Source organism: Lepidochelys olivacea (genome assembly GCF_965140295.1).
Source record: "Lepidochelys olivacea isolate rLepOli2 genome assembly, chromosome: 1".
NCBI classification, from domain to species: Eukaryota; Metazoa; Chordata; order Testudines; family Cheloniidae; genus Lepidochelys; species Lepidochelys olivacea.
In genome coordinates, this window is record NC_140411.1 from 36,347,270 (window position 1) to 36,373,295 (window position 26,026).

Below are 26,026 nucleotides of genomic sequence, written 5' to 3' on the forward strand. Positions count from 1 at the left end.
CAGTATGCAAACCATATTTTTGTATTTGAGGCATGAATATCAGTCAGTATAAGGGCCTGATCATGAAGCCTTTGGGCAAAACTCCCATTCAGAATGATGGCAAGGAAACTTGTTTACTCTAATACAGTGGTATACAATCTTTTCCAGTCATGCCCTCCTTACCATTCAAGGAATTTGTCACTCCTCCCCCTCTCCATTATTTGTAACCTGAAGTAATCCTATACTTCTGCATTGCCACTGGCATGGGTACTGCCTTCAAAGCTGGGCATTTCCACCCTTACTTCTATGCTGCTGCTGGCAGTGGTGCTGCTTTCAGAGCTAACAAGTCAGAGAGTGATGGCTGCTGGCTGGGGTGTTCATGTTGTTTGCAGTATGAGGGCCATTTTTTAAAATCTCACTCACATCCTGCCCCACAATACCCACTCTATTTTATCCCACTCCTCCTATTATGGCAGTGGGTCCTGCAGGACTCATGGGATCCCAGTTTCTTCAGCATCCTCCCACCCAGAGAACCTGGTGCGCCCCTCTCAGTTTGTGCACCACTGCTCTAATACCTACCATGTTTAGGAAAGGAATGGATCTCTGGTTATCTAATTCAGCCACCTTCAATACATAAATGCCTGGTCCTATTATTTCCATAAGTGTATTTCATCTTTCACTGAAGAAATCTAACGATTGTATCAGATGGGTCTATTTCGGTCTTCAAGGCCTCTCAGGTGTAATATCCAGGCCAAATGTAAAAAGGAAAGGAAGCAATTCTGTGTTGTAGAAAAATAAGTTTTCGGGAAGTCAGAGGGTGAAGAAGAGAGAGAGTCCACAAACAAGAGAAGGAAGGGTACACAAGGGTGACATAGCAAAGTAGAAAATAATTACTTCTCAGAGTTTAGTATTATTGCTTAATTCCAATCTGTTAAATTAAATAACCCTATTAGGGAGTACAGAATGTGGTGGGGTGAATGTTCAGGGAGACTAAGGACTGGAGCATATGCTGAAATTCATCTAAAGAACCAAATACCTAGGTTAGGCCCATTCAACATTTGTCAGTAGTTACCAGTCAGTGCCATCAGAGATACAGCAATATTTCCCTTTACTTAAATGATAGAAAGTTGCCATAACTCAGTACCATTCTGTGGCAGCTTCTGGTAAAAGTTAATATTTTAATGGCAACCACTTTAAGGAGTAAAAGCAGCAGCTTTTAGATTGTGTATAAAATATCTATTTGTTATTTCAGAATATCCATTTTGTTATTTTACTTTCTGCATGTGATTTAGGATTTGTTTGCATTTACAAAATCTTTTCAGGTCATTTTAAATTGGAATCCTGGGGGAATAATTGCTGTTGGTCCCTTTATAGCACTGTTATATGGATACTTAATAATATCTAGTTCTTTTCATCAGTAGATCTCAAAGCACTTCCCAGTCTAATATCTGTATCCTCAAAACACTCCTGTGAGGTAGGGAAGCACTATCATCATTTTACAGATGAGGAACTAAATGACTTGTTCAAGGTGTGTAGCAGAGGAGGTAACTGAATCCAGGTCTCCTATATCTTACGATAGTGCCCTCACCACTGGACCATATCTTGCTCTCTGCTTCACATCCTGCAGCTTCTTAAATGTAAAAAAAGAAATGTGAATCGTGACAAAAATACATGATTTGTCTTAGAGAAAGTACAAATATTCATCTCTAACCACTGAACAATGCTTATCTTTTTATTCTGGGAATGTGTGCATAAGAGTTCTCAGTCTGCCATCTGCTAATAAGGCAAATACCAAATATACACTGTCATAAGGCCAGTATTTGCCATAAGCAAACCAAAGGCCATATTCTTCTTTTGCTGATGGGAACATGATGTGCCGTACAGAGATAAAAGTAAAAGACGCTGTACAGAGCATTAAGTTCATGCAGCCTGAATCAAGATTAGCCAAGGCCCTGTAGAATTTCATCTAATGTTTTCCTAATCTTTTTTTTCCTGGATTTTGGATTGTAGCTGTTCGCACACATGTGAGTTATGAAAGAGTAAAAGGAAAATAGATCTTATGTTCTTATATGTTACCGATATGGAATAATAGACAAACTGGAAGTTGGTGGGGAAGGAAGAAAAGCTATGAAGTACTGAGTTTCACTGTTCTTTTCAGAGGCATGAAACTTAATTTCATAGTTCTGCTTTGTCATAAATATAAAGGGAAGGCTAACCACCTTTAAATCCCTCCTGGCCAGAGGAAAAACCCTTTCACCTGTAAAGGGTTAAGAAGCTAAAGATAACCTCGCTGGCACCTGACCAAAATAACCAATGAGGAGACAAGATACTTTCAAAGCTGGGCGGCGGTGGCGGCGGGGGAGGGGAAGAAAGGGTTCTCTCTGTCTCTGTGTTTCTTTTGCCAGGACCAGAGCAGGAATGCAGGTCAGAACTCCTGTAATGAGTTAGTAAGCAATCTAGGTAGATATATGTTAGATTCTGTTTTGTTAAAATGGTTGATAAAATAAGTTGTGCTGAATGGGATGCATATTCCTGGTTTTGTGTCTTTTTGTAACTTTAGGTTTTGTCTCGAGGGATTCTCTATGTTTTGAATCTGATTACCCTGTAAGGTATTTACCATCCTGATTTTACAGAGGTGATTCTTTTACTTTTTCTTCAATTAAAATTCCTCTTTTAAGAACCTGATATGCTTTTTCCTTGTTCTTAAGATCCAAGGGTTTGGGCCTGTGTTCACCTATGAAAATTGGTGAGGATTTTTAACAAGTCTTCCCCAGGAAAGGGGGTGTAGGGCTTGGGGGGATTTTGGGGGGAAAGACATTTCCAAGCGGGCTCTTTCCTGGTTATATATTTGTTAGACGCTTGGTGGTGGCAGCAATAAAGTTCAGGGACAAAAGGTAAAATAGTTTGTACCTTGGGGAAGTTTTAACCTAAGCTGGTAAAAATAAGCTTAGGAGGTTTTTCATGCAGGTCCCCACATCTGTACCCTAGAGTTCAGAGTGGGGAAGGAACCTTGAGATGGTAGCAGAGCGGTGGGATTAACTTGAAATCATTTTGAGATCAATTTGAGATTTTTTGAACCAGAAGCACAGATTTTAAAAAGGACATTTTTTTTCCTTTGGGCTCCTGGAAAGCAGGTTTTAAGCTGAAAGCAGTTAGAGGGGTTTTTTTGTCTCTGCTTGGGGGCCAGAGCAGAGACAAAAGGGAATTGTCTTTTGTGAGCTGGAGTTTTCTCTACCTAAAGGCAGGGTAGTTAACCTCCTGCAGGAAAATTCACAAGTCTTCACAGACCTGAAGTTGTTTTTGTTTTTTTTTTAACCTAAGAGCAACTAGAGGGGCTTTCTGTCTATTTGCCTGGAGACAAAGGTGTTAGGTTTTTTTTAAGGATTTTTCTGTAGGCTGACAATCACTATCAGAGAACATAGGAATCTGGTAACAGCACAACCTATATATATATTTTTTGACATGCCAAGTTTTTTGTTTGTTTGTTTAGTTTGTTTTACTTCTAAGGTGTAAAGTTAGTTAAAAACAGAGAGGCTAACATGACAGAAACCAAGGCACAACAGAAATTGGAGGTAACCAGACTGGAGGCAGTGAAAGAGGCAGAAAAAGCCCTAGAGGCTGCCCACAGGAGAGCTATGGAGGCAAAGGACAAAGAAATGGAAGCAAACGACAAAGAAATGGAGGCATTGAAAGAGGCAGAAAAATCCCTAGAGGCTTCCCACAGGAGAGCTATGGAGGCAAGGGAAAAAGAAATGGAGGCAAGGGAAAAAGAACTGGAGGAGAAGGAAAAAGAGAGGAAGCATGAACTGGAGATCGAGAAGGTAAGGGCTGAGTGGAATCTACTGGATAACTCTAACAATCCTTCCCCAACAATCCACAAATGGGAGCGACTATGTCCACAGTATGATGAATCCAGTGATATTGCTGAATATTTTCTCACCTTTGAGAGACTGTGCACACTCCATAAAATTCCTGAAGCTCACAAGATGACCAGATTGGTCGCAAAATTGACTGGAACAGCTCTAGACATATTCAATAAGATGCCTATTGATGAGGCTTCTGACTATAATAAGTTCAAGGATTTGGTTTTAAAGCAATTTCCAATTACATCTGAAACGTACAGAGTAAAATTTTGAACCCTTAAGAGAGGGCCTGGACTAAGTAATGTGGCTTATCTAAACCAGATGACAATTTAAAATGGTCTGCCAGAGAATTAAGTGAGCATGTAACTCTTACTCCTGCTTGCCTGGTCCTAACGTCTGGAGAGCCCACACAACGCCTAATAAGGTATGCATGCATGCAGCTATGGCTTATCTTCCCAGCAACCCAAACTGCTGTGCCCGTTTTCCTGTCACTATACTTCCTGGAATAGTCTTTCCCAGGCTGGGAGGGTGCATGAGTGGTTTGGGCCATTATCCAAAGCAAATGTTCTTCTCTTCCAGGGAGCAACAATAGCCCAAAGCAATATTCTGAACATCATAAGTAGTCCATTTTGTCCTCTCCAGGATCAGATAGTCCTTCTACCCTTGATGGGCTGAGACTTTCCTCTCCATGTATCTAAGGCTGCTCCTTAGTCACTGGGGTTTCCAGGCATTTCCACTCAACCCATGCAGGTGGCACAGTTGAGATAGAGGGGAGTTCATATTCACTCCAGGTCCCACAGAGAGCAGCAGCCATCCTCTCCAGCTTCAGTAACCACTTTTTCAGGGATGCTTCCTGTCACAGGCTTTCCAGTTTCTCTAGGCCTCTTGTATTCGCTACCATGGACAGCACCCCAACACACCACTATTGCTCCTGCTGTCTCTCCTTTGAACAGAAGCAGGCAGCTCTTAATATTCCCCAGAGGGCCTGCTTCTCTGTCACCTGCTCTGTCATGAGATCCTAGAGGGTGAAGGGGTGGGAAAACATGTTCAGGCTGCAGCTGGACTTGTCACTCTTGGAGATCCAAGGTTTCAGAGTAGCAGCCATGTTAGTCTATATTCGCAAAAAGAAAAGGAGTACTTGTGGCACCTTAGCGACTAACAAATTTATTTGAGCATAAGCTTTCGTGAACTACAGCTCACGTCATTGGATGCATTCCTGTAACCCTCAGTGGGATCAGAGGGTAATGGCTTGTAGAAAGTGGTGTTGGAGAGCTGCCTAGCAGCCTCTTGTTCAGATTCCGACCTATTCATGATGACGACAGCACCTCCTTTGGCAGCCTTTTTGATTATGATGTCAGAGTTGTTTCTGAGGCTGTGGATAGCATTGTGTTCTGCACGGCTGAGGTTATGGGGCAAGTGATGCTGCTTTTCCACAATTTCAGCCCGTGCATGTCCGCGGAAGCACTCTATGTAGAAGTCCAGTCTGTTGTTTTGACCTTCAGGAGGAGTCCAAATCACTCTGACAGGGAGTTCTCAATCCCTTGTATGGACATCCTCTCACACGCGAACAGTTCTCCGGGACTCAGTAAGCACAACCAGCAAGGTAAAAGGATTTGGGGAGTGGTCCTTATTTCCTAGTGTAGCTGGGCCCACAGTAAGTTGGAGAATGTGGCTGGTGATTGGTAGCTGGCATTAGAAGAGGCAGTACCATAGAGCAAGTTAGGAAAATGTATTTTTTGTTTATGTTTTTGTTTAAAGAAGTTCTCATGGAAACCTTAAGGCCTACCCTCTAAATATTGTAAATAAACAAGCATGAAGTATTAAACCTCCAGAGTGGGTCTGATTTACCCCAGGCTCCCTCAACGCCAGAGGGAGAAACAGTGAGATCCCTGACATGAAGAAAGAGGTACATTGTCACACAACTAGATTGAATTTATGCTCATAAATGAGCAATCCCAGTTCCCCTGGTTTGTTACCCAGGCTCCTAATGTTAGTAAAAAGGTAATTCAAGGATTTCTTCTCTTCATGGCCTTTGGTTCCTTGATTAATTTTGTTTCTCAACATCGTCATTTTCTGCTAACTCAGAGCTCATGTCTTCCCTCTTTTTACCCTTCCAAAGAGCTTGGAATACAGCAGGTCACCCCACATATCAGGCACATTCAGCAAATGTTCCCAGGGACCCCACTACATCCATGATCTTCACACACAAACACCCTTTCCTATTACGTATACTGGGGGCAGTGCTTCATACCAGTATAAAGTGGTATAATTTTAGGATCTAAGTATCATTATTTCTAGCAAGTTCCCTCAATGTAAGTGTATTTGCTAAGAGGAGTAGCCTCTGTCCTTGAATATGGACTTGAAAAAATAGTTTGTTTAAATGGGAAAATGAAAGAATAGATTTCCTCACCCCTCCTCTCTGGGATTTATCACAAACTAAAAGGACAGTTTGTATAACAATATCATGGCAGAAGCTAGGCTTCTCTGAATATATATTACAGTTAATATAAGCAGTTTGCTACTTGATTACAAAAACTACACTTCTTTAGTACTATACAGCTATGCAAGTCAAGTTTAAAGTTTTCTAGCTTCTATACAAATTCTTAGCTACCCACACCTTCCTCCAAGAGTCAGAAGTACGTGAGACATACAGCTCTAAGTTTTACAGCTAATTTATCAATTTTTTACTCTGTTAGAAAAAGCTACACTTATTTTATTCTCTACACCTATATGAGTCAGTTTTCAAATTTTCTTTAAACTTTCTTTGTTGCACACATATGCAACCAAGTGCTGCAGCTTTAGACCTTGGTAACTGCATTCCTTAATAAAAGGGGAGTCCTGCTGCCTGAGATTTGGTTGTTTTTAAAAATAATGAAAGCAAACCAGCAAAAAGAAACAAAGAAATAAAAAGGCCATTTTACTTGAGGACTTTCTTTATTAGTAGTGCTAAGAAAAAAAAAATTGCAAGACAGGAAGTCTACCATTAAGGCTTATGCAAAAACATTAATTATCTCTGAATGGGGTCAGATTTAAAGCCAGGACTCATTGTCATTGCCTAGTGTGACCTCCTGCAATAAAACAGACCATAGATTTTCACCTAATGATTTCTGCATCAAGCCCAACAATTTGTGGTTAAGCTAAAGCATCTCCCTTACAAAGACATCCAGTCTTGAATCCCAAATCAACAACAACATGTGGTGAGTTAATCACTGGTAGATCGAATCATTTGCATAGGTAGTGGAGATTATATCATTGCAAATTTTGACTCCTTTTTTTTCCCAGTGAAGTTATTTGTGGGTACTTATTATCTATTATTCAATCTGTTCAAGGCTAGAGGCCCCAAAAAGCGGACAGTCCTCTGGGAGGAAGATGTAGTGGTTCAAATCAGCAGTCAACCTCCCTTCCATTGAAGGGAAGGAGACAGCAGGGTGCCAGCCTCAGCCAGCCACTGACCATTGAGATGTGCTGATTCAGGGCATCCACTAAGGGTATGTCTACACTGGCAGGGTCCCAGAGCCCAGGCTGCAGTCCAAGCCTGAACATTAACACTGCAATTAGCCTAGCAACCCAAGTCCCACAAGCCCAAGCCAGCTGTCATGGACCAATCACGAGTGTTAATTGCAGTATAGACATACCCTAAGTTGCCACCACCAGGTGAACTCCTATAGAGGGTCTTGATTTTAAAGCTGACTCCACCCAGTGGAAATCCTAAGAAAGGCCAGATGATAGTGCTTTGAACTGAATCCCTCCTCCAGTGCAGGGTTCCCGCTGCCTACACCAGGTTCTGTAAATCTACATATCTGCCCTAGTGACTGAGTGACTGAGACACCCTCTCATCTCACATACTGTACATGTGGAGCTAAGAAATTTCCTCCCCTTCATATCAGCCCCAAATTCTGCTCCATTTCCCCTAACCATTCCTGATGAAATATGCTAATGTCACTATCGAAAGAATGCCCTCACCCTTCTTCTTCACTACCACTACAGGCCAGAGAGCTAACTTGACTGAAATCCAGTGTCAGTGTACAGAGCAAACACTTACTGTACCTACCTCATCCATCCTCCCCAATAAGGTTGTATGAGCCTAATCCCCAGAAATAAGTAACATATGCACCTTTACCCCATTGACTTCTCAAATTGGGCACCAATGTCACTATGCTGGAACACTTACCAGAACTGGTAACTGTTCTGGTAACTGTAATATGTAGACTGTTTCTAGTTTTAAAATAATTAAATTGTGTACACATACACAGAGAGAGAGAGAGAGAGCATGAACAACCTTAATTTTATATCCATAAATATACCTTAAATTATCTTCATCTGTGATTTACTATAGAATTTTTTAAAGAGAGGAATTAGTGACAAAGAACAACTGATAATACATGTATAATAGTATGTATTAGAATAATTTTCCCAAGGAGATGTTGTGCCACATGATAAAACAAGTGGAGTCATGTTACACGGCATCATTGGCCTGAGGTGAAGAAGTGACAGACTGTTACATTTCAAGGCATGATTTAGTGTCAAATCATTACTCTAAACAAGACGCATGATGCATATAGAATACTGTAAAACCTCAGAAGAAGGATAATACATTCAGATATCACCAGCCTGACAAGACAGAAGAACTATGACTTTATGTGCACAAGGGGAATGATGGATTGGATCAATAGCCTATATACCACGAGTAATGCATTTTTACATCATTAGCAAAACCAGAATGAATGCTCTATTTTTATAAGCCTACAAATAGCGAGGGAATCTGTGATCATGTCAAATCCATCATACTTGCTCTCAGCCGAATCATCCTATCTGATCTGAAAGCTTTCTGCAATGCAAAACTAAGCTAGGTTATAAAAGAATATATAAGACTACCTATATGAGCTTTGGAATGCTGCAGTGTGCGCACTTTCTATATATTCTATATTTTGAACCTTTGATCCTGTCATCCGTTGTAATAACACTATAGGGGTATAATACTGATATGATTGCTTATTAGCTTGAAAAATGCTGGGGGCAAGCAGGAAACACAAACAATGGAGGTTTTAGGCTTTTTTATTATAAATAGGTTTATTTTATTTAGTCTGAAGCCTAATGTGACAAGCTTATGTTAAGGCTTGATTCTGAGATAGCCAAACGAGGCCTGAGGACTTAACCCCAGGTCATAAATTGTGCCTTCTCATTCTGTGTGATAAACGTGACCACAGAAGAACAGGTACATTACAAGGTTACAAAAGTTATTTTTAAATAGGAGGACAATTTGGGGGCTGTTGCAATATTTTGTAACATAGTAAACAGGCAGTTAGACTGCACTGACATGTATGATTTATTAAGGAATTGACGCAAGTTGCTAGGTCAGTGATTGGAAGGATAATTAGGGTGATCAGTATATATGGAGAATGGGCAGGAATAGTGTTTATTATGGTCACGGAAAGGGTCAAATATGTGCATGTATCCATGTGGTTACGGAAAGGATGGATGTAAAAGATCTGACTTTGTTCCCTAAAATGTGGGTATGTTGGGTTCCTTAAATGGTTTCCACTGTTTCATAACCTGCTCTTTGATGTGTTCCACTAGCTGATGTGTCTATCTTTGATTTCCATCTCTCTTTAGAGATGTGACTATGCTCATTATTCTAAGAGCTATAACTGTGTTTATATCTTTATTTTGTTCACTTATGCTAATACGTGTACTTATTTGGTTTGTAATTAAAGTTTATATTGCTATCTATCGAGTGCCCCATCTATTTCCCAATCAACAAGAAATTTCTGTGTAGCTGCCTCTAAGGGAAGGAATCTGTGGTCATGAATTCTTTACACAAGTAATGAGTGTTCAGGCTACACATATTACACACACACAAATACAAACACACATGAGTATACGTGAGTATTTCTGACATTGGCTTGCCTACAAAGGCAGCAGTTCATATAAAGGACTTATGATTGTACATATGGGGCTATTGTGCCACATTAACACTTTTTAGCTAGATATTCTTCAAATATCTTAAATTTGTAGAATTAGTGGTTACTATTAGAAGACTGCTGTACTAACAAGGTAACTTGGATAGAGATGACCCTGAAGGAATAATCAGAAGCCTGAGTAATTATATTTGATATCTGTGGAAGCTTTTCCCATATAGACAAAATAGGTATATTAATGTTATTGGTACAGTAGCACGTAGAAGCCCATCTGAAATTGGATCCCCCGTGAGAGGCAATGTAAAATACATAAGACAGTTCCCAACCCAAAAAGATGAAATTTGGGAAGGAATATGGAGATAAAGTGACTTATTCAAGGTCACACAGCAAGTCAGTTGCAGAGACAAGAAAAGAAGCCACAATGCTTGAGCCTCTGTGTAGTGCCCTATTGACTAGACCACTGCCTCTCAATTGCTTCTCCTTTGATACTCAATGTCACATTGCTTTGAACCACTGATTCAGTAGAATGCATTTTTATTGGAGCTGTTTTAGAACAATACCACTTTAAGCTTTCATTTAAAACCAGTAAAGGTAGGCAACATTGTTTTCTAACTTTGAACTTTTGATAGTTCTCCAGGACAATTTTATGACTGCTAGTTTAAGATAAAAACTTAACATAAATTCCCCACTTTCATACATGCAAATAACGCACGCTACAATCAATGGGCCAAATTTAGTGTTGAACTACATTCAATCACATTAATTTATAATTGAAGAGTTCATAATTGAGATGTTTGATCCTGCCAAATTTCTCATTAACTCTTGTAGCAGGGGCTCTGGGATTGTTGGACAACAATCTTTTTTTTTAAACAATGACAGAATTATTATTTTCACTTTACTATAAAATAGTTGAATTGTATGTTGTTCATACTTTAAAAATAATCTGCTTGGTTGAGAACATGTGCCAAGTTTTAGTCTGAAAGGTGAAATGATAACAGTTATTAATATCTGAAAATTACCCTTTAGAATGAAAATGCTGGAGCTACCTTAACTATAGGCCTATCTCTGTGCTCTATTAACACACCTTGGTTGCGTTAATTGGGTACACATTGTGTCTATATTGATCATGATTTGTTCTATCTTGCTTATCAAATGATTACTTCAGTTTCAAATAGAAATGAGTACATTTAAAATAAACATTTGTTTATGATAAGTATTATAGTAGTACACAGGGAAGCCAACTGAGACCATGACCCTATTGTGCTAGGCACTGTGCTATACTTTAGAATAAAAGACTTGCTCTGCCCTGATGAGCTTCCAGTCTAAACAGACACCACAGATTAAAGGTTTGGGGGAAGGGACATAACATACCAGGCGAGAGGACAGAGGGATGGCTAACAAATGTTGTGCTAGTGCCATGATTTTGTGATTGTTTGGGTGTGGGCTTATGTTGGGAGGGGACTGGCTAAAAAGGAACATAAAGCAAAGGAAAGGGAGGGCAGGTAGAGTTAAGAGGAAGTGAGGAAGCGTGAGCATTGGAGAGAGCAATGGGGGAGAGAATATCCAGAGTAATATCTGGAAAGAGCTGTCGAGCACTCCCTAGGTCCCCAGCTGGGTCTCAGTCCTTGGTCCCACCCCATGGCCTCAGATGCCTTTCTCTACAGCCAATGGCTGAGTTTCTTGCTGGCTCCTCCCACCTCATCATCTGTATTGTATTAAAATCTTCATTTTAAAAGGTATTGGCTCAGTTATGTCTCTGAGGAGTGGGGAAGAACATGTGCCCATACCCACTGAAGGAGGCTGGAGGAGTTATGCACCATATTTTCAAGTACTTAGAAGCCTAATTGGGACTGGATTTTCAGAAGGACTCAACAGGCTCAATGCTTTGGAAAAAGTATGTCTCTATGCCTTTGAAATACATGCCTCCTGGAAGCCAGCTGGGAAATGCCCTTTGCTCCACCTTTCCAACATCCCATGGTGGGATGGGGGCCATATCCTTTCTGGGTATAGCCCCGTGACTCTTGGTGGCTATTCTTATAACCTCCCCCTTGTTCTTCCAAGTGCCTGTAGTCATATCATGGCTATGCTCTGCTTAGACGTGCTAGAAGGAGAAGGGCTCCCCATTGTCATCTTGTCTGTCTAGCTACACAGGAGGAGACACAATCTACCCATCTACTCTTGATGTATTATTTTAGCAACCATTTATTGTTGTTCAGTTTATTTACAAATTTGAGGGCTGTTTTGGAAAACCATGCCCCACACACCAGATGCAAACTGGCAGGCCTTTCATGCCCATTGCTCTGAGAGACTATGCAGAGAGTCTGCCTTCATTACAAGGACTCCTGTGCAGCACTGAGTGGCTATAGTTACAGAACAGCTCTTTGAAGTGGACACACCACAAATAGGATGGCAATTCAGCCCCAGTTCAGTTGGTCACTAAAGAATTAGGAAATACTATAGGCTATCAATATAGGTCCAGGCTCAGAGCACTCTGAAGAATCCATTTTAAAAAGGATGCCTAGTCCATGCAGTGTCACCAATATCCACTTCCCAAAGTGCATCCATTCAAGTTAGTGGGAGTTCTGCCTGTTGGAGCAGAATCTCCATCTTTAAAATCCATCTCAATCTTTAAAAAAGGGAAGAAGGAAGATCCTGGGAACTACAGGCCAGTCAGCCTCACCTCTGTCCCTGGAAAAATCATGGAGCAGGTCCTCAAAGAATCAATCCTGAAGCACTTGCATGAGAGGAAAGTGATCAGGAACAGCCAGCATGGATTCACCAAGGGAAGGTCATGCCTGACTAATCTAATCGCCTTTTATGATGAGATTACTGGTTCTGTGGATGAAGGGAAAGCAGTGGATGTATTGTTTCTTGACTTTAGCAAAGCTTTTGACACGGTCTCCCATAGTATTCTTGTCAGCAAGTATGGGCTGGATGAATGCACTATAAGGTGGGTAGAAAGCTGGCTAAATTGTCGGGCTCAACGGGTAGTGATCAATGGCTCCATGTCTAGTTGGCAGCCGGTATCAAGTGGAGTGCCCCAAGGGTCGGTCCTGGGGCCGGTTTTATTCAATATCTTCATAAATGATCTGGAGGATGGTGTGGATTGCACTCTCAGCAAATTTGCGGATGATACTAAACTGAGAGGAGTGGTAGATACGCTGGAGGGGAGGGATAGGATACAGAAGGACCTAGACCAATTGGAAGATTGGGCCAAAAGGAATCTGATGAGGTTCAATAAGGATAAGTGCAGGGTCCTGCACTTAGGACGGAAGAACCCAATGCACAGCTACAGACTAGGGACCGAATGGCTAGGCAGCAGTTCTGCGGAAAAGGACCTAGGGGTGACAGTGGACGAGAAGCTGGATATGAGTCAGCAGTGTGCCCTTGTTGCCAAGAAGGCCAATGGCATTTTGGGATGTATAAGTAGGGGCATAGCGAGCAGATCGAGGGACGTGATCGTTCCCCTCTATTCGACATTGGTGAGGCCTCATCTGGAGTACTGTGTCCAGTTTTGGGCCCCACACTTCAAGAAGGATGTGGATAAATTGGAGAGAGTCCAGCGAAGGGCAACAAAAATGATTAGGGGACTGGAACACATGACTTATGAGGAGAGGCTGAGGGAGCTGGGATTGTTTAGCCTGCAGAAGAGAAGAATGAGGGGGGATTTGATAGCTGCTTTCAACTACCTGAAAGGGGGTTCCAAAGAGGATGGCTCTAGACTGTTCTCAATGGTAGCAGATGACAGAACGAGGAGTAATGGTCTCAAGTTGCAGTGGGGGAGGTTTAGATTGGATATTAGGAAAAACTTTTTCACTAAGAGGGTGGTGAAACACTGGAATGCGTTACCTAGGGAGGTGGTAGAATCTCCTTCCTTAGAGGTTTTTAAGGTCAGGCTTGACAAAGCCCTGGCTGGGATGATTTAACTGGGAATTGGTCCTGCTTTGAGCAGGGGGTTGGACTAGATGACCTTCTGGGGTCCCTTCCAACCCTGATATTCTATGATTCTATGATTCTATGAATCTCAAAGTGCTGGAAGTTAGCAGTTGAGACTGTCTCATATCAAATATGATCACCAGGCTGCAAGCATCTCTGTAAGTTCTAGGAAGCAGCAAATAAAAGGGCAGATCTGGGCTCAAAAAACAGTGCATCTAAAAGATCCCTGTCAAGGTTCCTTCCCCACTCTGAACTCTAGGGCACAGATGTGGGGACCTTCATGAAAGACCCCCTAAGCTTATTCTTACCAGCTTAGGTTAAAAGCTGCCACCACAAAGTGTTACACAAAGAACAGAGGAAGTGCCCACTTGGAAACGTCTCCCCCCAAAAATATCCCCCCCAAGCACTACACCCCCTTTCCTGGGGAAGGCTTGATAAAAATCCTCACCAATTTTCATAGGTGAACACAGACCCAAACGCTTGGATCTTAAGAACAATGAAAAAACAATCAGGTTCTTAAAAGAAGATTTAAATTAAAGAAAAAGTAAAAGAATCACCTCTGTAAAATCAGGATGGTAAATACCTTACGGGGTAATCAGAATCAAAACATAGAGAATCCCTCTAGGCAAATCCTTAAGTTGCAAAAAGATACAAAACCAGGAATATACATTCCATTCAGCACAACTTATTTTATCAGCCATTTAACAAAACAGAATCTAACGCATATCTAACTAGATTGCTTACTAACTCTTTGCAGGAGTTCTGACCTGCATTCCTGCTCTGGTCCCGGCAAAAGCATCACACAGACAGAGAGGAACCTTTGTTTCCCCCCACTCCAGCTTTGAAAGTATCTTGTCTCCTCATTGGTCATTTTGGTCAGGTGCCAGCGAGGTTATCTTAGCTTCTTAACCCTTTACAGGTGAAGGGGTTTTTCCTCTGGCCAGGAGGGATTTAAAGGTGTTTACCCTTCCCTTTATATTTTTGACAGACCTCCTAAGCTTATTCTTACCAGCTTAGGTTAAAAACTTCCCCAAGGTACAAACTTTGCCTTGTCCTTGAACGCTATGCTGCCACCACCAAGCATGTTAAACAAAGAACAGGGAAAGAGCCCACTTGGAGACATCTTCCACCAAAATATCCCCCCAAGCCCTACACCCCCTTTCCTGGGGAAGGCTTGATAAAAATCCTCACCAATTTGCATAGGTAAACACAGACCCAAACCCTTGGATCTTAAGAACAATGAAAAAAACCATCAGGTTCTTAAAAGAAGAATTTTAATTGAAGAAAAAGTAAAAGAATCACCTCTGTAAAATCAGGATGGTAAATACCTTACAGGGTAATCAGATTCAAAACATAGAGAATCCCTCTAGGCAAAACCTTAAGTTACAAAAAGACACAAAAACAGGAATATACATTCCATCCAGCACAGCTTATTTTATGAGCCATTAAACAAAAGGAAACCTAACTCATTTCTAACTAGATTACTTACTAACTAACAGAAGTTCTGAGACTGCATTCCTGTTCTGTTGCCAGCAAAAGCATCACACAGACAGATGAACCCTTTTTCCCCCCCTTCCTGATTTGAAAGTATCTTGTCTCCTCATTGGTCATTTTGGTCAGGTGCCAGTGAGGTTATCTTAGCTTCTTAACCCTTTACAGGTGGTTTTGCCTCTGGCCAGGAGGGATTTTATTGCACTGTATACAGAAAGGTGGTTACCCTTCCCTTTATTTTTATGACAATCCCCAATAGCTTCCAACAGGATACAGAAAGTGTTTTGAGAGTTCCCCCTTAATTCTTTGCAAACATCTTTGTTATACCTTTTACACATGCTGTATAAATGTCTCACTCAAACTCTGAATGATTCATTGATGAGTGGCTGCTTTAATGTTTTAAATGAAAAAAAAATCCCACACTGTTAGAGAAGTAATAGAATAAGCTCAAAGATCATTGCATGCAATTCAACCCTGGGATGTTCATCTCATTGGCTCCTACTGAAGTAATCTGGAACCCCATAAGAATAAGCAAGGATGGAATTTGGTCCTAAAATTACATTGTCACAGAAAGAAGATGCTACATTAAGTCTTAGTTTTGAAGTTTCAAAGCATATCCTCAGAGGGTGTAAATAGTATAGATGTGGAACTTCATTTGTAAGTCTTAATACAACACAATAAGAAACTCATTATTAAAGATTAATCTCTTTATTCAGGTGCTGAGCCAATATCTATACCAAAAATGAAGTCCAATCCTCATTATCAAGACAGTTATGTCTCTTTCTGAGAAGGTAATTCATGTTCTTCAGTGCAGTACATTTCCAAAGCAGTTTTATGGAATTGTACCAAGCAAGTGATTAATATCCAAAACATTAAACGCGGACCTCCAAACCTATGTTACATCTAAATGAGATGAACTAAAATCCAGCATAATATCATCTAAATCAAATACAATTCTGATTTTTATTCATCTTAAGTATGAAGTAACTTCAAAAATATTTACTGAAGAAAATTAATATAATAGTGTCACCCTATTACTTAGAATAAAGAGTGATAAATGTAACAAGATGTATTGCTATCTAGGATTCATTACTTTACAAACAAGGATTAATGCATTGTAGCATAACAAATGAAAATTAAAGTTTAATTGGGGGGAGGAGTGAAAGATGATGGGGGGCTGCAATGGGCAGATGTATATACTATCTGTTCAGTATTCCATGGAGAGACAGTGTAGTGAGTGGAGGACGGATCATGGTTGCCTATGTTACTGCATTCTGTAATTGTGATTCCTTAAGCCTGACCGTTTCATGCCTACTGGTCTACACTGGACTTTATTCATCGGGAACCAAATCCTGGAGTCCATTCTAAGAAAAAGCCAAGGACTTCAGGATTTGTTCCAAAGTGCATGAGATAAGGAAAATCTACTATACATTTGGGGAAGTGTTGCCCTTGTCAAAATAAGTTTTTTGTGAAAACTTGCAAAAATCTGGTTTCAGAGTAGCAGCCGCGTTAGTCTGTATTTGCAAAAAGAAAAGGAGTACTTGTGGCACCTTAGAGACTAACAAATTTATTTGAGCATAAGCTTTCGTGAGCTACAACTTATGCTTATGCTCAAATAAATTTGTTAGTCTCTAAGGTGCCACAAGTACTCCTTTTCTTTTTGCAAAAATCTGTCACCCATAAACATTTGCAATATTGTTAAAACTGGTAGCTTCTTGCAGCTTTAATTTTAGAGATAATGATGTGTAGCACCAGAACAAATCTAACTAGTTGGCCTATCCTGCTATAAGCTCTTAGTGCTATACTGGGCATGTGCCATATATTCAATACAGATGAAAGCATTCTCTTCAGTAAGTATGCTCTGTGGAAGTCTGACTGAACTTCCTAAAATGATCACCATAGCTTTCACTCTGTTGAGCATGCTTGCTCTAACAGTGAATGTAGCATGTTATCTGTGAGTGAGTGTGATGTCTGTTCGGGGCAGTCTTATGGCTAATCCAAAAGTAAATGTCAGTGCTTTATAATCTTAGCATGGGAAATGATATGGAGTGAAAATTAGTTGTATTAGCTAAAAAACAGATTGAAAAAGAACACAGCAAGTTATTGTGTTATTTCTTATCATTGGCCAATGATGTGAGTAAATATCACTTCAAGCAAATGCTGTGCTATAAATGAAGCTGTAGGATCGACTGGAGATTTAGGACCTGATCTGCAGCTGATGTAAATTGCATCACTCCATGAGTCATTGAAGCGATGGAGATTTACACTAGTTGAGGATCTGGCCCACAATTAATAGCATGGCTTGAAGCTCTTTTGATGAATGTTATACAGTAGAAATTATGAATGCGATCAATATGTCTCATTTAGACCTGGCTGGAGGATGGACAACAAAGCTTTTTTGCAACAGCTTTTTAGGTTTTAAAGTTAGTTTTGCTCCACACTGGAACGAAACCTTTCAAAAAAAATTGTGAAATGGAGTTGTGGTGAAATATCTATTTTCTGCTTGAAAAGGTCAGGTTTTCAATTTTGTTCTCCTGCTCATCAGATGTAAGCAGAAAGCCCTAGACCTCAGAGATGTTCCTAGAAAAAACTTAAATAAAAATTAATTCAAAATCAAAATATTTTTGGCTATGTAACAGCATGTTATGATGACAATACATTGCGTTGAAAGTGTTCCAAGTCTCATGGTTTCTTTTGATTTAGAAGAGTTATAGGGCTGGATTTTTCCTAATACTGAACCTTCCCCCACCACACTTGCACTCAGCACAGAAGTCAGGCATAATCTGCTCCTTACACTCCTGGTGCATAAAGAAAATCTACAGTAGTGCTAGACTCCCCCTCGAGATAGGGGCAAAATGAGCCTGGGCAGAGCTTTGGCTGTCACAGGCAGGCTAGGCTGGTTAGGAATGTGTCTTGCAAAAGGTTGGAGCAGAGACCAGTCATGCCTTTGTTCCCCACAAACATCACACCTGCCTCAGCTCAATACTTCTAGGAACAGCTATCGTTGTGCACATCCCTTTCCCCCCCCAAAGGTGGGTACTATATTAAAGACAATCTTGTCCTTAATTTACTATGCAATATTCTGAAGAGAAGTGCCAAGAGAGTCAGTCTGTTTTCACTCTTATGAACCTATTCAGTGAACTAGCTTTATTTTCACATCTGGGGCCAAGATACAGCACCCCAGTGGTGGACCTAGGTAAGAGTAGACCTAACAAAGTCCTTTACAGAAAGCATATTATGACACTGTTATCACTGAACACTTTGTGCTGTTCAGCTCTTGATCAGCTGAGTACTTTCCCTGTTGTTAAATATCTGAAACAGTATCTTTACATCCGTTGACTTCAGCATAAAGTAAAAGTAGACTTTTCTTCTTGGAGACTACTGGAACATGCTAGTTCCCATCTATCACACAAAGATAGCAATGAGTCTCTTCGTTGATGGAGAGACGATCGCACTTCAGCATGCATAATTTAAATCGTGTTTGAAAATGCACAAGGTGTCACCCCATTCTGCCATTAATAGCATAGAAATAGCATATCTGTATTCCTTATTATTAGATGATTTCACTATTTTCTAATCATGCTTAGCTCATAGAAAAATTTCCCTGATTTAAAAAGGCAATTCTATATAATTAGTATGTACTAGAAATATTTTAGATACATAGTTAAACACAATGCAAGATGTATTTTGAAATCTGTCTTATTTTTATCTCTAGTGACAAAGATTATCCTAGAATTTCTCTGTGTGCAGTGAAGGTAATTGAATACATTTGATCTCTACCTAAAGAACACCATTTTCTTTAATAATTTCTAGTATTGTAGATGAGTAGTACATTTCTGAGACAAAGCTATTTAAGGTATTAATCACTTATATGTATCCCTGAAGAGCTTATATAGCTCTCTCAAACATTCTAAAAGATAACGTAGGTTGTGTGTTGTAACATAGCATCTTGTCATCCCCCTGGAATGGAGGATTTGCTACGGGCTATTGATCTGCAACTTAATTCAAAGAGGAAAGGGAATCATACTAACTGAATCCTAACACATTCTAAAAAATCAAAAAATCAAAAAATACATTTTCGTTCTTATTAGCCTGTAGTGACCATCTTAGTTTTCTGTCTCGAACATTGAGGGTATTTTTGCCTTTGATCTTTCTTTCCAATGTCACATCCCTGATGCCTCCAAGGCTTAATATCAACAACTTTTTAAAAAGCCAGGTTGTATCATTTTCTAAGCACCATTGCTGCTGAGGTCCCAAATCATGCCTTGGCCTTTTCCATTATTGACGATTGCAATGCCTTCCATGTTTGATTTGCCAGTTACTAATCTCGGTTGACTACAACTGCAGCCAAGTTCTCCTGGGAGATGGCTAGCTTATATTAGTCAGTACATTATTCATAGGTTATAGTTTATACTCACTACACTGCACTACAGTTAAACATTCCATTGATTTTTAGGGATTTGAATGATACTCATACAGCATACATCTAGCTTCATGTTGCATTGCCTCTGCACACCTCTATGATCTCTCCGTGCTTTGTGTTTCTGAATGTGTCCTGAATGAGTGGCTAGAAATCTACTGATGCCATGATGCCATCTACAGGTTAAAAAAGCTACCAGTTTCTCTTGGTTGACCCTATTTCACAATTCCCCGTAAGACCACCTGCCCAAGACAAACAACCACACCAAAAGCAAAAACTAACAAAAACCCACACCATAACTATGAAGAAGGAGGAATAGCACAGGTTTGAGTTTTAGTACTGCCAGTTCAGGACCTAGCCGTAAGTTCAGAAGTGGGTGAAAATAAAAATAGGTGAAAAAACTTAACTAACATCCCAGAACAAGGTTAGGGATTGGGTTTTGCTTCAGTTCCACAAATGACCAAATAATTGGGTTGCTGTGTGCTAATACTAGTATTGATAGGCTGGAAGGTGTGAATGGCTGCAAGCAAGAGTATCTTTGATATACAGGGAATCGCTGATCCTGTTAAAATTGATGGGCATGCAGGTCACCCTCCATTCAGGCTAAATGGAAGAAGTAATTGAGCTCCTTTATGGAGTAAGATAGCTAAAACAACAAAAGTCACTTCCTAAGGTACTGGTCCACATAGGAAATCTTGAGCAAGAATTAAGAATATGAGGGATTTCCCTTGGTGGACTGATTTCAAATGCAGGTGCTAAGCACTGGTTTGGGTTGCAGCTATGTTTGTCTGTATGGATTTAAGAGGTAGAAAGCAACCACAAAACAGTAGAAAGCCAGAGAAGCAGTTGTTAGCTGGGACCTGAGAGAGAGAGAGAGAGCAGAAACAGAGCTCCTTGGGGCACAGGATGAGTTGGAAAGGCAGGAATGGAAACTGTGAGCAAAGAAATTGCCTATTTATTTCTACTGTGTTCATGGAAACATTGCATACATTCTCTGTAAATAGATTTCTTTGGTGCAGTCCTGTTCAGCTCATATCATCAATTTCTCCTACTACCAGAAACAACCCAACAAGACCCTATATATTGGCTAGTTGCTCAGCTCAAGAGGCAACAGTATTAAAGATGAAAATATGAGGGAGATGACATTGTAAAAATGACAATAATGATAATACGCTTTCCCTTCTTACAACTTTTCAAAATGGACCGGACCTCTGTTTCTGAAAGCTCTAAGATATTACTCTTTGTTTCATCTGCTTCCTGCAGGACATATGAAATAATCCAGCATTAGTTGTCACAGTTATGGGGCTAGCTGCACATCTGACCCCTTTTTGGTCTGAGTGAAGCCATCTCAAGTGTTTGGCCTCTTGCCCTTACATGTCTCAGTGTGGTGTTCCAGTTTTAGATCAAGACCAAAGTACACTACTCCACATACCTACTTCCTGTCACTCTGCAGACCTGACTTGGGGCCGTGCTCTTGCATTTCCTCCTTTTGGGACACTCACCAGTGATACTGCCCAATGGCCTTCTTTCAACAAAGTATTTTTATTTAGTAGTTGGAAAGGACAGCACCAAGAAGGCAGAGGTGTTTAATGCCTATTTTGCTTCACTCTTCACTGAAAAGACTAATTGTGACCATACACTTAATACAATTAATATTAACAACAAGGGAGAAGGAACACAACCAGAATAGGGAAAGAACAGGCTAAGGAATATTTAGATAAGTTATATGTATTCAAGTCAACAGGGCCTGATGAAATTCACCCTAGGAACTAGCTGAAGCAATCTCTGAACCCTCAGTGATTATTTTGGAGAACTCACAGAGGAGGAGTGAGTTCCCAGAGGAATGAAGAAGGTCAAACATAATACCTATGATCAAAAAGGGGAACAAGAAGGACCTGGGAAATTATAGACCAGTCAAGCTAACTTTGATACCTGGAAAGATACTGAAACAAATTATTAAACAATCTATTTGTAAGCACCTAGAGGATAGAGTGACAAGTAATACCCAACATAGATTTGCAAGAACAAATCACACAAAACCAACCTAATGTCCTTCCTTTCAGGATTACTGGCCTAGTGGATAGGTGGGAAGCAGTAGACTTTATATACCTTGATTTTAGAAAGGCTTTTGACATAGTCCTTCATGATAGTCCCTTAAGCAAACTAGGAAAATGTGGTCTAGATGAAATTACCTGCAGGGGATTTGTCCTGGGTCCGATGCTAATCAGTATTTTTGGTAATTACTTGGATGATGGAGTGGAGAATATGCTTATAATGTTTGCCAATGCTATCAAGCTGGAAGGGATTGAAAGCACTTTGGAGGACAGGCTTAGAATTGAAAACGACCTTGACAAATTAGAGAATTGGTCAGAAATCAACAAGATGAAATTAAATAAAGACAAGTGGAAAGTACTTCACTTAGGGTATACTACACTATGAAATTAGGTCAATTTTATAGAAGTCGATTTTTAGAAACCGATTTTATACAGTCGATTGCGAATGTCCACACTAAATGCATTAAGTCGGTGAAGTGTGTCCTCACTACCATGGTTAGCGTTGACTTACAGAGCAGTGCACTGTGGGTAGCTATCCCACAGTTCCCACAGTCTCCGCTGCCCATTGGAATTCTGTGTTAAGCTCCCAATGCCTGATGGGGCAAAAACATTGTTGCGGGTGATTTTTGGTACATGTTGTCAGGCCCCCCAATCCCTCCATGAAAGCAACAGCAAACAAATTGTTTCATGCCTTTTTTCCTGGGTTACCTGTGCAGATGCCATACCACGGCAAGCATGGAGCCTGCTCAGCTCACCATCACCGTATGTCTCCTGGGTGCTGCTGGTGGACGTGGTACTGCATTGCTACACAGCAGCAGCTCCTTGCCTTTGCAGCAGATGGTGCAGTAGGACTGATAGCCATCGTACATCTCCTGGGTGCTCCTGGCAGACCTCGGTGAGGTCAATCAGGGGTGCCTGGACAGACATGGCTATTCTCCTCTTAGAGCAGCGAGTGGGAGCCAGAGACTCCAGGTCATTCTCTTCTTTAAGTTTCGTCTCATGGAGATTCAGTCCTGCCTGGAACATGATGCAAGTTGGAGGCTTCTGCCTCAGGCTGCTCTCCCAGCCGGCAGCACCGCATGGTTGCATCTACCCCAGCCTACCCCTTGCTCCCATGGCTCATGAAGCCTGGACAGTAGTAAGGAGCAGTTCAACTATAGTTAGAATGGTGCAGAATGGTGGTAGAATGTGCCTTTGGACTTTTAAAAGCTCGCTGGCACTATTTGCTGACTAGGTCAGACCTCAGCACAACCAACATTCCCATTGTTATTGCTGCTTGCTGTGTGCTCCATAATATCTGTGAGAGTAAGGGGGAGACGTTTATGGTGGGGTGAGAGGTTGAGGCAAATCGCCTGGTGTCCAATTTTGAGCAGCCAGACACCAGGGCGATTAGAAGGGCACAGCAAGGCACGCTGTGCATCAGAGAGGCTTTGAAAACCAGTTTCATGACTGGCCAGGCTTCGGTGTGACAGTTGTGTGTGTTTCTCCTTGATGCAAACCCACCCCCTTTGTTGATTTTAATTTCCTGTAAGCCAACCACCCTCCCCCCTTTGAAATAAAGTAACTATTGTTTTGAAACCATGCATTCTTTCTTTATTAATTAAGATAAGATTAAGATAACGGACAAGTTTCAGAGTAACAGCTGTGTTAGTCTGTATTCGCAAAAAGAAAAGGAGTACTTGTGGCACCTTAGAGACTAACCAATTTATTTGAGCATAAGCTTTCGTGAGCTACAGCTCACTTCTGAGCTGTAGCTCATGAAAGCTTATGCTCAAATAAATTGGTTAGTCTCTAAGGTGCCACAAGTACTCCTTTTCTTATAACGGACAAGGTAGCCTGAGTGGGGTGGGAGAGGAGGGAAGGACAAGGCCACATAGCTTAAAATCAAACTGTTTGAATGACAGCCTTCTGTTGCTTGGGCCATCCTCTAGAGTGGAGTGGCTGGGTGCCCGGAGCCTCCTCCCCCCACACCCCCGGCCGCGTTCTTGGGCATCTGGGTGAGGAGGCTATGGAACATGGGAAGGAGGGTAGGCGGTTATACAGTGGATGTAGCGGGGATCTGTGCTCTTGTTGGCTTTCCTGCAGCTCCAACAGATGCTTCATCATGTACGTTTGCTCCCCCATTAGCCTCAGCATCACATCCTGCCTCTGCTCTTTGCGCTCACTTAATTCTTTGCTGGCCTCTGCCACTGAATGCCTCCGTGCATTAAGCTGTGCCCTATCAGTGTGAAAGGACTGCATGAGCTTGGAAAACGTGTCATCGCAAGTGCGTTTTTTTCGCTTTCTAATCTGTGATAACCTCAGGGACGGAGATGATGGGGGGTGAAGAAACATTCTACGCGCTACTATTCTGGGGGGACTGCATGGTGTTGCTGAGTGCTGTGCTGCTGAGTGCTGCTGAGTTTGCCACGCTGACCAAACAGGAAATGAAATTCAAAAGTTCCTGGGGCTTTTCCTGTGTACCTGGCTAGTGCATCACGGTTCAAAGTGCTGTTCAGAGTGGTCACAATGGAGCACTCTGGGATAGCTCCTGGAGGCCAATACCATCGATTTGCGTCCGCACTACCCCAAATTCAACCCAGCAAGGTTGATTTTAGCACTACTCCCCATGTCAAGGAGGAGTACAGAAGTCGATTTTAAGAACCCTTTAGGTCGATGGAACAGGATTGGTTATGTGGACGCAGTCATTTTTAAATCGACCTAACGCAGCTAAATTCGACCTAACCCCGTAGTGTAGACCAGGCCTTAGGAAGAAAAAATCAAATGCACAACTACAAAATGGGGAAATGTTTAGACAGTAGTACTGCTGAAAAAGGATCTGGGGTGGTTATACTGGATCATAACTTGAACATGAGGCAACAATGTGATGCAGTGGCAAAAAAGACTAATATTTTTTGGGTGTATTAACAGGGGTGTTGTAAGTAAGAAATAGGAGGTAATTGTTCTGCTCTACGCAGCACTGGTGAGATCTCCCTTGGAGAATTGTCCAGTTTGGAGCACCACACTTTAGGAAAGATGTGGACAAATTGGAGAGAGTCCAGAGGAGAGCAACGTAGATGAGGAAGTTTAGAAAACCTGACCTATGAGGAAAGATTAAAAAAATTTGGGCATGTTTAACCTTGAAAAAAGAAGGCTGAGGGGAGATCTGATGCTGTGTCCAGTTCTGGTGCCCACAATTCAAGAATGATGTTGATAAATTGGAGAGGGTTCAAAGAAGATCCATAAGAATGATTAAAGGATTAGAAAACATGCTGTATAGTGATAGACTGAGAACCTTGAGTTTATTTATCTTAATAAAGAGAATGTTAAGGAGTGACTTTACTGCAGTTTATGGGTACCCCCATGGGGACAAAATATTTAATAATGGGCTCTTCAAACTAGCAGAGAAAGGTATAACACAATCCAATGGCTGAAATTGAATCTAGACAAACTCAGACTCGAAATAAGGCATAAATATTTTAAAAGTGAGAGTAATTAACCATTGGAACAATTTACCAAGGATCGGGGTGGATTCTCCATCCCTGACAATTTTTAAATCAAAACTGGATGTTTTTCTAAAAGGTCTACTGTGGGAATTATTTTTGGGAACCTTTATGGCCTGTGCTACACAGGAGGTCAGACATCACAATGGTCCCTTATGGACTTGGAATCTCTGTAAAAAAAATCTTCAAAAATATTAATAGTTGTTATAGAGAGGACAATAATCAATTGTTTTCCACATCTACTGGTGGTAGGATAAGAAGTAATCTGCTTAATATGCAGTAAGGGAGATTTAGGTTAGATATTATGAAAAACTTTGTAACTATAAGGATAGCTAAGTACTGGAATAGGTAAGTAAGGGAGGTTGTGGAATACCTGTATTTGGAGGTTATTAAGAACAGGTTAGAGAAATACCTGTCATTGGTGGTCTAGGTGTCCTTGGCCCCATCTCAGCTGGTGGTGGGGGGAAGTTGACTAGTGGATGTCTTGAGGTCCCTTCCATCCCTATATTTCTATGAACAAAGCATTATAAACAAACAGTTTATAGCGAAGGGTAACATGAGATGATACTAAGTATGCAGGCAGGGTAAGTTAAATAGGCTCCCCTCTTCAGTTACAGGAACAGAACAGATCCTTCTTTCAGTCTCCTAGCAAGCCCCCCAGATCCTCCTGAATCTGTGGGTGTCTCAGACTGGTTCTGTGAGTCTGACCCACCCTTTTCAAAGGGTTTTTGGTGCTCCTCAAGGAGAGGGGGCTAGAGCTATTAAGGCTATTCACTCTGGGATCATCTCTTAAGGACTGTTAAATAGAAGCTGTTGGGAGCTTAGTAGAAAGGGCCTCTTTCCATAAGTGGATAGGCTGTTACCCAGTCAGAACCAAAAGGGT